At 33.5% G+C, this 14,318-nt stretch overlaps 1 pseudogene; it reads left to right on the top strand.

The window, feature by feature from the left end:
* The first annotated feature begins 9,262 nt into the window (after window positions 1–9,262).
* On the top strand, window positions 9,263–11,014 carry LOC124820920 (AT-hook motif nuclear-localized protein 20 pseudogene; annotated as a pseudogene).
* The last annotated feature ends 3,304 nt before the right edge of the window (window positions 11,015–14,318 follow it).

Raw genomic sequence — 14,318 nt, 5'->3', positions numbered from 1 at the left:
CCTCCTCTGAACCAGTCGCCGCCTTCTCACCGGCCACCGTCACAGTTTCGACCGGTGACCAGTGGATCTGGACCGTCTCTTCAAGCGCGACCTTACCCTGGCGGTCGCCGTCTTTGTCTCGTTTGCATGCGCTGTCACGCGCCTCCACTCTCCGAAAGTAGATCTCGAACGCGTGTTCATCACGCGCCGCCTTCTCGGCGTCAGTATCAAACCGCGCCGCTGCCAGTCGTCTCACCGAACCTTCCTCTCTCTGTTCAGACCTTCCAGAGCAGCCATTGCTGCCATAAACGTCTGTCTTCTTCTCGCCGCATGCTTCCGCATCTTCGGACCTCCTTCTTCTTTCTGCGTTTTTTTGTGCTTCGTCTCTGTTGTAGAGGGTTTCGCCTCTGTATTGCTGTTCTTGCCTTGTTCTTCCTTTCTTATTGTATCTGCCGCACAGATCTGCTGCGTTTATTGCCTCCTTCTCCGCTGCTCTCCTTCATCCACTTCTGAAGTTGAAGTGTTTATTGCCTCCTTCTCCGCTGCACTCCTTCATCCACTTCTGAAGTTGAAGTGTTTATTGTTTCCTTCTCCGCTGCTCTCCCTCATCCACTTCTGAAGTTGAAGTGTTTATTGCCTCCTTCTCCGTTGCTCTCCTTCATCCACTTCTGAAGTTGAAGTGTTTATTGTCTCCTTCTCCGCTGATCTCCCTCATCCACTTCTGAAGTTGAAGTGTTTATTGTCTCCTTCTCCGCTGCTCTCCTTCATCCACTTCTGAAGTTGAAGTGTTTATTGCCTCCTTCTCCGCTGCTCTCCTTCATCCACTTTTGAAGTTGAAGTGTTTATTGCCTCCTTCTCCGTTGCTCTCCTTCATCTACTTTTGAAGTTGAAGTTTCACAAGCTGCTGTTTGTTCATTGACATGTGATAACCCATCTCTGTTTGCCTCACACTCTTGAAGACAAATCATCTAGTTCAAAACCAAGTTCAGTTATTTCAAGCTTGGTTCATACAATTTGTATGCTCCAGCTTGAGGGGGAGTGTTAGAAATATTATATCTTTTATCTTTATCTTTTATCTTTCGGTTAGTTTGTTATTATTTCTTATTTGTATTTTGGGCTTAGCCCATATTTCTTCTATTATAAATAGAGAACCCTATGTGTGTTTAACACAAGAGAGATTAATCCCATATATAATTTTCAATATATTTAACACTAATCATTATTAGAAAATCGCTGTGACTTTTGGAGGTTTTCAAAACCGCCACTACTAGCAGATATTTTCACATAAATCATCGACAACGACTGGGATTTTCACAACCGCCAATACTTGCAGAAGTTTTCACGAAACTACCAATAGTTAATGAAGGTTTCCAAAACCACTAATACTTTTAGGGTTTTCCAAAACTGTCAAAAAATCATTGTTTTTGTATTGCGAAAATTATCTAATTACTATAAAAACATGTTTTGATAATAAAAGACTGAGATAATTTGAAAAAAAATATATTATATATAAAATATACTCTAAACATTGTTAATGTTGTTAAATACAATTATTGAACATAAAAAATAATTAATGTTGTTAAGTACAATTAATGTTGTTAAATACAATTAATTATTTAATATAAATAATAATTAATGTTGTTAAATACAATTATTGAACATAAAAAATAATTAATGTTGTTAAGTACAATTAATTTTGTTAAATACAATTAATTATTTAATATAAATAATAATTAATGTTGTTAAATACAATTAATATTGTTAAATTCAATTAATTGTTGAATATAAAAAATAATTAATGTTGTTAAATACAATTAATTATCACCAATTTTTCAAATATTTTCTCTTTTGTGCTTACAACTCTTTCACTATCCTTTTTCAAATTAGTTGACACCAAGCTCTACGTCTAAGGATGACAAAAAAATCCGCGTTCGCGGATATCTGCGGATAAAACCTGCGACAGATAGTTACTATCCGCGACTATTTATTATCCGCGGGTAACGGGTAGCGGGTATTTTAATACCCGCTTCTAAACGGGTCGGATGCGGGTATTATACTATCCAACCCACGGATACGCGTTACTCGAAAAAAAAAAAATAAAAATTTAATTAATATTTTTTAAAATCAATTTTTTTATTACTTAAAAAAAAAGGAAATTTTAATAACAATGACTTAGGATTCCTTTCAGTTACCTTTTTTTTAAAAGAAAAAAAGAAAAAGGGGTTACATTACTTTTGACCTAACCCTAATAGAGATATCAGACATATACATAGAATCCCATTGGAAAATTCTCTCTTAATGGATGACTTTTTTCTTCTTCCTTCTGGTTCAGCTCGCGCAGGGAGTAGGCTCCATTCCCTCTTCCTCTCTCTCTTGTTTCTGATTGGGGTTTTGTTCGAATTTGGGATTTGAAAATAGGGTTTTATTTGTTCTTCGATTTTGGGGGTTTCTTTTGTACGTTTTGATTCGCGTTTTGGGAGTTCGTTTCTTGATTTCTTCCCTGTTGATTGGTGATGCGATTTTGGGGTTATGATTCGAATGAGTGTTTTGAACTTTTTTTGGATTTTAGTTCATTGATGCAGATTGGATTTTTGAAGACCTTGGTGGTTTTCGTGATTTGGAGATTTCTGTGATTGCGTTCGTTTTTGGAATTTGGGTTTAGGGTTCCTGTTTGCGTTCTCTTGGAAATTCTTTATCTCTCTGTTTCATACATTGATAGGTATTTGTAGGTTAATCCTGTGACTAAATCGAGACTTCAGTTACGGGGTGTTTCGTCCTTATATCTTTTTTTTTTCAAAAGTTGTTCAGTATTTGTTTTCTTTAACTTGTTTAAAAATTACATTGTGTCTTTTTAATATGTAGCAAATATATTAAATTTTTCTCTTTAACTTGTAATTTAATTTAAACCTTATTTAAAAATTCACAAAATATATTTTTTAAATATTTGTGGGTTGAAAATGGGTATCCGCGGGTTGAAAAAAATCCGCGGATTTTTTTTATGCGGATATCCAGCGGGTAGCAGGTCGGGTTGTGGGTACGGTTTTTTGCATGTGGGTTGGGTTGCGGGTAGGCACTATCCATGCCCGACCCGACCCATTGTCATCCCTATCTACGCCTAGTTTATTCAGCAGAGATCACATGGTGTACTAAGTAACATTAACTAGAAACCTATCTATCACCTTCAAATGTTTCCTTAGCGAGGTTGGTGGATTCGATGAGACACACCCTTGACATTGACACACTGTGTTTCTCAATATGGTTTGCAAGCCCTTTACCTTTTGTTGATATGAAATGAAAACACAACATTGACAATCAATGTATGCAATATCACCCAACAATAATGTCAGAAACCACCTCTACGTGTCTTTGCATTCGTTTTCAACAATAGCAAAAGCTAGTGGGAAATATTGGTCATTAGGGTTTCTACCCATTGTCACTAATAATTGACCACCACAAGATGTCTTTAGATGAAAACCATCAACATTAGATGAAAGGCCTACAACCACCCAAGAAGCCTTCCTTACAACCTCTAAACACATGTAAAAAGACCCAAACCTTTGTGACAAAGTCGGTTAGGGTTGATTAACCTTAATCTTGAATGTTCTAGCCTTAAATCTCACCAATTTAACAACATAGTCATATAGACAAGCATATTGTCGTTTTCCATCTCCCACCAAACAATCCAATGCAAGTTCCTTTGCTTTGCTAGTCTTCCAAGGTGTTATGCTAACACTATATGTCTTCTGAATTTCATCAATTATTTGGTTCACTGTCATGATCTCCAGTCTATAAATTTGTTAACTAATACTTATGTAATCCACTGTACACTTGTACTTTTGTTACAAAAAAAAAAACGCTACCACACTTATGACATCCACCAAGTGTTTTCACCCTAAAGGTATGGATGCCTCTTGTCTTGTTAGCCATAATTAAAAAAACCACATTTCTTCTTACACACAACCGTAACTCTTTTATGATCATTCTTCACAAATTTAACTTCTTTTCCATTCAAAATTATATGCTTCATTAATGCATTCTTAAAATCCTTCAAAGAACAAAACTCCATCACTAAATTAAATTTGAAGGTCTTCTTCATATTTTTCGTTCTATACTTTGAGAACTTCTCCCTATTCAAACTGACACCCTCATTGCTATCCACATCTAAAGACAAATCATCAATATTGTATACTTCGTTTATTTCATTGGTTTTCAAAATTACCCTTCATCAACATTGCTTCTACTCCTAATTGTTTGTTTCTTTTTTGTCAATCTTCTCCATCTATCTAATACAGGATTAATATTTCTATGATCATATACCACCCTATCATTGTCCATCATCCCAAACCCATCATCATCATTTGTCACTCTTTCTTCTTCACTATCATCCAGTTTATCAATACATGACCATTTTTACTCCTCAACCACATTCACTTCTTCTTCCTTAAGATCTTCATTAACCTCTACCTCTACCTCTTCACCAACGACTTTGTCCACGAAGCCAACACCAATGAAGTTAATAACTTAAGTCTGATTAAGAACATGCTCCACATATATTTCAACCACTTCACCATTGGCCTCTGCGTAGTTAGTCAAGTATAACGCTTCCTACCGAGTATTCTCAAATTGTTGAGTAGTGTTTATTTCAATCCCTTCCACCACAATTTTACATCACCATCATATTTGAACTATTTAACTATTCCTAGTGTTTGAAGTATGCCCATCGATCATATCGATTTCTTTAATTACATGTATGTCCTTATCAAAGTATTGTAGCCCTCAATTATTTTCGAACTTCCCCATATTACGCAAAGCCACATCAAACCCCATTCGAAAACCTACATTGTAAGTTAGGACTTATAGTGAAACAACCACAATCCTAAACACACATCCTCAACATTACAGAAAAAAGAAAACCAATTTACAAACTAACCTCACTTTGAACTTACGTAACTTCCCCAATACCAAGTCCACTTCGTCTTTCTTCTAATGGTAGATTGCGATTTCGTTAAAGACAAATCCACACCAAGCACAATCTTCGTTTTTCTTAATTGAAATAGGAATCCCACGACTAAGCTCCTCTCAATTTCGATTTCAACAATTAACCCTAATTTCAACTGCATTTTAAAATTAACCCTATTTTTTTAAAATTTGGGATCCCTAATTTCAATTTTGATGTTAAACATTTAATTTATATCGTTAGCCACAGTAGAAACAAACTAACGACGTTGTTTCGGAAGGACTAAATCAGGGACTTTAAAAAAGGAGAGGGATGAAAATAGATTAAAGTTAGAAGAAAGACTAAAACCAAAATCGTATGATAGTTTAGGGACCAAATACATATTTAGACATTTTTTTTATGAACCCAATTATCTGCATTAATATATTTGTTTTTCTAATATAAAAAGAATTAGGAAAATCAATTATTTAAGTTTTATATTAAAAAGATTACTATTTCTTTAAAACTTTTACTTTTTTTTCTCTATATCTATATGTTTATGAAAGAGTTATTAAGAAGTAGACTTTAAGTCTAAGTCAATCCTACAAAATCAGTTTGAAATTGGCACCTACTTATATATTATGAAATTGTCTTTATCTCTAGTCAATGTAGAATCTGCAACACATTCCCCCACGTGACATATGTATATCAAGCAAGAGACAAGACATTAAAGGGTGGTTCGAAAGTGACTTGATAATGAGTGACATTATAGGCCTAACAAATAACAAGTCTCGCTAGGATAAATCCTAACTCAACCCCAAAAATTGACTTGTAAAGTGAGGTTTGCATTCACTTATATACTATAAAATCACCTTATCTTTATTCGATTTAGGATCTCCAACAAGATCCTTGTATTTTTGAAGATCAGAGTCAACCATAAAGATTTTATAATAGAATAAAATAATTCTATCAGATCAAAATTTCCATTGTACTAAATTCACTTTTATCGTTTACTTGAGTAGTTTTTTAGAAGTTTTATGCATGAATATTAGATTGCTTGCATGTAACTCAACTGGTGGGTGTGTTTAGGATTTGTATATAATTGTTAGGGTGTTGTTCCCTCCACCATCACCCCTTCTACTTCCACCTTCCCAATTTTCTTTAATTCCAATTGTATCTTTAGATTAATTTTTTTTACTTTTACTATTTTACTATTTTAATTTATTTGAAACCTAGTTCTCCTACTTTACTTTCCCTGTACTCAATCTTTCCATCTCTCTCATTTCTGTTTAACAATTTCTCTTCCCATTTCTCCCATTTTTGTTTTACTCTGCAACCCCAGTTCTCTTCTCCTTTTCACTTCTCCTTTTCTTTTTTCTTCATTTTCCTTTTGGGTTTCAAAGCTTCCGTGTTTCATGTCATTAAAAACGTTGAAGGTTGTAGTACACATCCCTTGGAACACTCGGGGAATCGGAGAATGAAAAAATAAAGACTAAAATGTGGCATTGTTCATTTATTGTACCAGGTTAGGGTCAAGCCCGGTGAAAGTGCCCTCGCATTTTATATTGTGGAAAACAAAAGTTCTACTCCAATAACAAGTGTTTCTACGTATAATGTGACTCCAATGAAGGTACTAACTACTGATGAATACTCTGTTCTATTCATAACAAACGATGTCCGTGAACTTTGATAGAGATGAACGACAATGGAATCTTTGAAACCCAAAAAGAAAATGAAGAAGAAAGAAATGGAGGAGGAGAAGTGAAACGGAGAAGAGAACTAAGGTTGCAGAGTAAAACAAAAATGGGAGAAATGAGAAGAGAAATTGTTAAACGGAAATGAGAGAGATGAAAAGATTGAGTGCAGGGAAAATAAAGTAGGAGAACTAGGTTTCAAATAAATTAAAATAGTAAAATAGTAAAAGTAAAAAATTTTAATATAAGGATACAATTGGAATTAAAGAAAAATGGGGAGGTGGAGGGAGAATGGGTGGTGGTGGAGGGAGCAACACCCTAATTGTTAAAATAACCCTTACAAAGATTACCACTCAACTTTACCAAAGTTTACCAAAGTTGTAGCTTATAATCTTATGATGAATTTTATGTTCAAATCTTCTACAATTTCTCATTTTTCAAATGATCCAAATATATGAAAGTAGAGAGTAACATCCAAAAGTTGCTTGGTCCTAATTTGCATAAAAAAATTTAAAATTATTTGTAATGACCTTTAATATGGTAACTTTCTTTTCTTAGCAATGTATATATGTATAGGTTAAACAAAGCCTACCATTTCAAAAAGGCTCCAAAAGCTTGGTATAAAAAATTCAGTACTACCCTGATTCAGCTTGGTTTCAAAACTACCATCTTGATCCTTCTCTTTATTCAATAAACTTTCAATTACATCATTCTTATACTTATTTACGTTGATGATTCTTGTTACAGGTTCTTCCTCTTCTGCCATCACACATATCATCTCCACACTTAACAATATATTCTCTCTCAAAGATCTTGGAAAACTTAGCTTTTTTTCTAGATATCGAAGCACACTAGCAACACAATGACTCTCTTATGCTCACCCAAACAAAATATGCACAACATGCCTCAAAAAGCTTATATATGCTCTTTGAAAAAGCTCGACCAACTCTCATGATTTCCTCTATAAAGCTCACCATTGATGATTCCACAGCCTTTCAGGATCACACGTTCTATCGTCATATTGTTGGTGCTGCAGTATCTAACTTTCACGTCCTGATCTCACATACTCCGTCCACAAGTTTTCTTTCACTGTCACAGGTGATGACCAATTCATGTGTGATTATTTCAATTCAATGATAAACCTGCAAGTTTTCTTGCTCTAAAGCATCACAGTCATCATTTTCTTCTAGAAGAATAAATTGAAATTGAGCATAAAGAGTTTTAGTGCAGTGGCCACTATTACTGCCACAATAACACATCTGATTGTGACGATGATATAGGCCACAGGTCCAGGTTTCAGATCAGTGTTTGGTCGAATTTCTGGTCAGAGTTTGTGGCCAAAGATCTGGTAGCAGCAGAAAGCGAGAGGGTTCATATAAACATATTAAAAAAAATCATTTTTTTTAATTATATACAATTTCAAATTGTCAATTTCTTTCTTTTAATACTACCGCATGCTAAAGTTATTTTTTTATATAAGTTAGTCAAATGTTAACAGATTACGAGACTGTTTTCTTCAGCAAACTACAATAAACGTATCTCTTATGAAAAAGTTAGAAATTAATCTTTATTAACAGATATTTATTTATTTAAAGTTTGACTTATATTAACAAACGAACTCCATAATCATTTTTTGTTTCACGTATATAAGAGATATAAATTAATCTTGATTAAAGATATTTATCTAAATACTTAACGTATTTGAACGTCACGGATTCGATCGAGAATCAATTTTATGATCATATATTAATTATCTGTAAATCATATTTTATTTTAACTATTTGACTGAATCAATTTGAATTGTCCCGGATTTGGGTTCATATTTTTTCGTAACTTTTGACCAATAGATAAGGAAAATTCCTACATTTTGCTAGATATATATACTTACCTCTTTATTATTTCGAAATTTAACCTAACAAATGCTTTTACATGTATATTAAGTATATTTTGGATTTGATTTGATAAGAATTTTTCTCCTGAAATGGAACGTTGATGTGTAAAAATATTGGGGCCCAAGACAAGGACGCTCTCCCCACCTGGCCACTTGCACAAGACCCCACAAAACCCTAATTTCCAAGACCCTCCAAAAGCAGAGCTAGTTGTTGCCATTGTGCCATTGCAGCATATGTGTAGTGCCAGCCACAACAAGGAAGAAAAACTACATTAAATAAACAAACACTGTTGGAGACCGAATGCAAAGGGAAAACAAATTTGTAGCTCCCCAAACACAAACAGGATCACCCCAAAGAGAAAAATTAATGTATTTTTATTTTTTTTCACAACAAAGCAGTTTTTGTTGTGCTGTTCTTCTATAATATAGTAGTTTTTAAGCATTTATAGATAGTTATTAGCTTTTGTTTACTCTTTTTTCTAAGATCTCTCATAATTGTCATTGTTTTTGCTTGCTTCTGTAAAGGCTTTTTCATCTCTTCCATGTTTTGTCCACTGAGATCACTTCCTTATACAAAATAGTCAAAATTAAAAAAAAAATGAATGAAAACACGTTTATAAGTAGAAGACTTCCTGATCGTCTGATCTACAACCAAACCATCTTCTGATGAAAACCCATCTGTTTTACTTGATTAAATAATCAATTGATTGATCAATCAATTAATTAATTAATTAATAACTAATCTCTTCATTACACCCTTTACTTTGATTCCCTTGAGCCATTGAATCTAATTCCTCTCCTCTAACATCTAAGCACCATTTTCCTTTCCCCTTTTCTCTCTCTTCTCTCTTTCTCTCTTTTTCTCTCTCTCTCTCTCTACCCTTCCACCCATTAGAGAGTGGAAAGACCATTCATATGTTTTCATATTTGGTTAGGTCATGGATACAAGAGATAGAAGAGACAGCCCTCTTTGTTAATTTCTCCTTAAGACCTAGCTGTGAAGGGTTTGACTTTTGTTGTCCCTTGAATTCAGAAAACGCAAAGCAAATCAATCTCCTGTTGCTAACATAACCCATAGCTGGCAAGTTGGCAAATTGCGTTGTAGCTTTAAATTTGCTTAACCTTGTTCTTGCTTTGTCATCAGAAAATATTATAGGGTAAGAAAACAGTGTGTTTGTTCAGATCTTCTTATTCTTTTCTTGGTTTCTTGGAGGAAGACACTCTCAAGAACAGCAATTCTGGCTAATCCTTGGTGGACCGGTCATCAGGTGGGGTTGGGTGCAGGGGTAGACCCTGCCACCAATTCGCCATCTTCCACCTTAAACAAACGTCACATGGACCTTTCCATCAACGAGAGAAGCTTCGGCAGAGAAAGAGAAGATGAAGAGGAAGAAGATAGAGACAACGGCGATGAACCCAAAGAGGGTGCTGTCGAGGTTGGAACTCGCAGGCCCAGAGGGAGACCACCGGGCTCCAAGAACAAGCCCAAACCACCCATCTTTGTCACCAGGGACAGCCCAAACTCCCTCAGAAGCCATGTCATGGAGGTTGCCGGTGGCGCAGACGTCGCCGAAAGCGTCGCCCAGTTCGCTCGCCGCCGTCAGCGTGGGGTGTGTGTTCTCAGTGGGAGCGGTTCTGTTGCCAACGTCACTCTCCGGCAACCGGCAGCACCGGGAGCGGTTGTGGCACTGCATGGAAGGTTTGAGATTTTATCCCTAACCGGAGCGTTTCTGCCTGGCCCTGCTCCGCCAGGTGCCACCGGACTTACTGTGTATCTGGCCGGAGGACAGGGCCAGGTTGTAGGAGGAAGCGTTGTTGGTCCTCTTGTGGCAGCTGGACCAGTGATGATTATAGCTGCCACTTTTGCTAATGCTACATATGAGAGGTTGCCACTTGAAGAGGAGGATGAAGACGGTGGCGGTGGTGGCAGTGTCCAAGGAGGAAGTACTCTGGGAGGGTCTCCTCCTGGAATCGGTAGCAGTGGCGGTGGTGGTGGTGACGGTGTGAGTGGTGGGAGCCACTTGCCCGGTGGGATTCCCGATCCTTCTTCTTTGCCTTTGTATAACCTTCCACCAAATCTTCTATCCAATGGAGGAGGCCCAGTGGGGCATGAGGCTTATGCTTGGGCACATGGCCATGGAAGAACACCTTTCTGAGCTCATAATCAAAGGCTTTAGATTGCAGTGAGGAGTTTCACAACTCTAATGTTGTGATCACATGATGCTGGATATGGCTGGTTCAAGATCTAATGATGTTGTGTTCTAGTTTGAGAGATTAGGAATTGAGGAAAAGAATTGCAAAGATTTAGAAAACTGGAGTAGTTGTGAAGATCAGTGGGAGACGAAGAACGGAAGACTGTTTTACTTAGCTCAGTGTATATGTATATTGGAGTAAGAACTTTGATTTCTGTGTTTTTTTCTTTCCTTTTGCTTTATGTGTTTGGAATAATGATGATGGCGTATTTTTAATGGATAAATTTCTGAATAGTTTAATCGAGTACATTTTAATTCATAATCTCTGTGTTATGTTTGATATTTTTGTTCTTGAGATATTATATTCATGTAAAAGATACATATATTTTACTTAGATGATATTTTTTTATGTCTCTGCATTATATTATTCATCTTTAAATATAAAAATGTGGTATAAAATAGTAGTTATCTTTCCTTATTTGGGTTCTTAATATTATCATTATTATTTTAGTACCCACTTTGGGGCTATTAAATACATGATGGGATCATTGATTAGACTTGCAGGATGTGAAGAAGTTTATGTTCATGTTTGGTGTTTAAGAGGAGAAAATTTGTGGTTTTCAACTGTTCTTTTCTACTGCCGAGAACAAAGTGAATCACTGTTTGCAATAGTTTGATATAACATGACAAAATGAATTAGACATATAGAACATTCATGCATGGTGTGAATTTGCTTCTTAATTATATTTAATTTTCAAGCATACCATGCTCATTCTTTATTAGGATTGTTATGAATGAGAACTTTGCATTACTTTGCTTGTTAAATGCACATACCAACCATGGATATCTTTTAAGGTGAAAAGATAATTGTATACACCCAACTTTATATTGACTACCCATGTAACTTTTTATTTATGGTAGTAAGGATAGAAAAAGTATTTAAACATTTATTTTCTCTCGATTTTCTTAATAATAAAAAGATTTTAGAACAATGTAATGTATAAAAAGAGAAGTGGGAGTAGATGTAATATAAAATATTTTAAATAATATATAGAAGATGGCTTGCCTTTTCTGTCTTGGCAATTATTGTTTGGGTAACATGATTCATATAATAGTTTTAACAACACTTTTATATATATATTATTACTCTCTCTTTTTACACATCACATGCTCATATTATTCTTCATTTCTTTCAAGATAATTAAAAGAATTAGTTGCATTAAAAAAATGTCCTTACTATCATTGCCAACTTCCTTGGACACAGAATCTAAAAGATCTAAACCAAAGAAAAATGTGGGAGTCAAGCAATTTATCTGTTCTAGTTTAAAGCGCATATACTTTATTTTAATTAATGCAATCTTATAGTAAAATTTATTCACAACTACTTTAATTTATGTTTCCTTGTCCACTCCATTTTAGAAACTCAAACTTAAGCAAGTTTAAATATAACATTTTTATGGTAAATTATCGTATTTAAGATATTATCTATTTTCAAGTTAAAATTTTTGTTTTTTAAAAATACATTAAAAAATTAAGGAAAAATATATATCTAAATTATTTTTAACCTTAATTTTCAATCTATGTTGGACTATTACAATACTAAAACAAGTTTTCAATTGAAGATTAAGGAAAACAGGAGTTTTAGTGTCTCAATTTTGTTTCGATAAAAAATGTTAATGTTTCAACTCTAAGTCTATTAAGATATATATATATCATATATATATATATATATATATATATATATATATATATATATATATATATATATATATATATATATATATATATATATATATATATATATATAGAGGAGGTGTTGGTCACTTTGAAACTTAGAGTTCTTTTAATAGTTTTGTTTTTAAATAATACCTTAAAAGGTTGAAGAAAAAAAGTGTAATATTTTTTTATATCTTGTCTTCAATTAAATGAATCGAAGTTACGTTTTATTTTTGTTTAGATGACAGAAATTTCCATAATTCAGCAAAATGACTCACATAGCTAAGGATGCTTTCGAACTATATATATTACTTAACCAGTGTTGCCCTAAATTTTTCACTGTTATAAGCTAATGTCAACAAGCTACACCATAAGCTATAAGTTATACACAAATTGAGTAATGTTAACAACCTACGTTGTGAGTGTGAGCCATGTATTTTAATTGATCATAATCTTATTGATTTAGCTTAAAATCAATTTTTTAATGTTAAACATTATCTAAAATGAACTTAATAGGTATTTCAACAAAGAATTAAATAATTAATCAAACACAAGAGCATAGTGATCAACATTTCAGGAAGAATATTCTTGCGTATACGCATTTGTTTCAGATTGTTGTACCTGCCTCTTAGACTTTATAGAACGATTATACTAATTGTTTTGTTTTTAATGACTTGATTTAATTACTTAGATATAAAATGAGTTGGAAGTACACTTTACATTGCCTACTATTATAGTTTCTAACAATAATTAGTAAATACACACAATCAAACGAGTAAGACCCACCATAATATCGAGCTTCAACAATCTAAAATGTATATTAATTTAATAGCCTTAACTTTAATATTTTTTTCCACTTAAATTCACTTTCAATTCCAATAGTTTTTGTACAATTATAAATTGCATAAAATTTTAATTACTGATTTAGTCTTTCAGTCCTTCAAATTAAATAATGTTGATCCATCATTAATAAATGTTTAATTAACGGAGGATGTCACATTGGAATAATATGCCTAATAGTAACATTTTTTTAATAATACTTTTACTTATAAATATCATTTTTCAACTATTAAAGAATTTATTAATATTTGACCAATACTTAATTTTGGAAAATTAAAATATGGGGAAATATATTTTTTTACAAAACTTTATCAGAAACAGAATATAACTGCTCTAGCACATAAAACAAATTTCACAAAAATCATATGTAGACAAGCTAAATATAATTTTTCAATAATTACAAAATTCAGAACTAGGAAATAGTATAACATTTTTAGACTCTCCATCGAGTTAAACTGATACAAGAATATATGATGGCGTTTAAGAGAAGGCAATAAAAAAAATATGAAGCAGGATTTTTATTGATCAATAAATTGAATTAATTTATAAAAAGATACTATATAATATATTGATTCATAAAAAAATATTTTATATGTAATTCGTGAAAAAATATTTAATTTTCTAATGTTTAATTAATCCGAAATGGAAAGAAAGAGGTTTGAATAATTTTCTTTTTCATTTCTTTTCTCCTTTTAGAAATTCTAAAACATTCGATTTGTCGCATGTGCACCTCCTCAGTATAGCAGAAACTAAGTGTTGAACTGTGTGTAATGGGGACAATACATAATAAATTAATTGATTGAACATCCTTTGCAATTTGTTCAAAGCAGAAGCTGCTTGGTACTGTTTGGAGCATGGCTCTTCCTTGTTTGCACATGATTTGATCAAATTGCAGAAACTTTTGTCATCATATAAAGTTGTCGACATTATTGAGTCCCCAGAAACTTCATGAAAAGCTCATTAGTGCAGAATAGAGGATTTTCAGTCCATGCCAATATAGTAACATAATTGAAAAAATTACTTAGTCCAAGAACAGTATAATTAGCATATACATTAATTATATATTAATG

Source organism: Vigna umbellata, chromosome 8 (assembly GCF_029865625.1).
Source record: "Vigna umbellata cultivar VRB3 chromosome 8, Vumbellata_1.0, whole genome shotgun sequence".
Lineage (NCBI taxonomy): Eukaryota > Viridiplantae > Streptophyta > Magnoliopsida > Fabales > Fabaceae > Vigna > Vigna umbellata.
The sequence above is the reverse complement of the archived record's forward strand: the minus strand, read 5'-3'. Positions and strand labels throughout refer to the sequence as shown.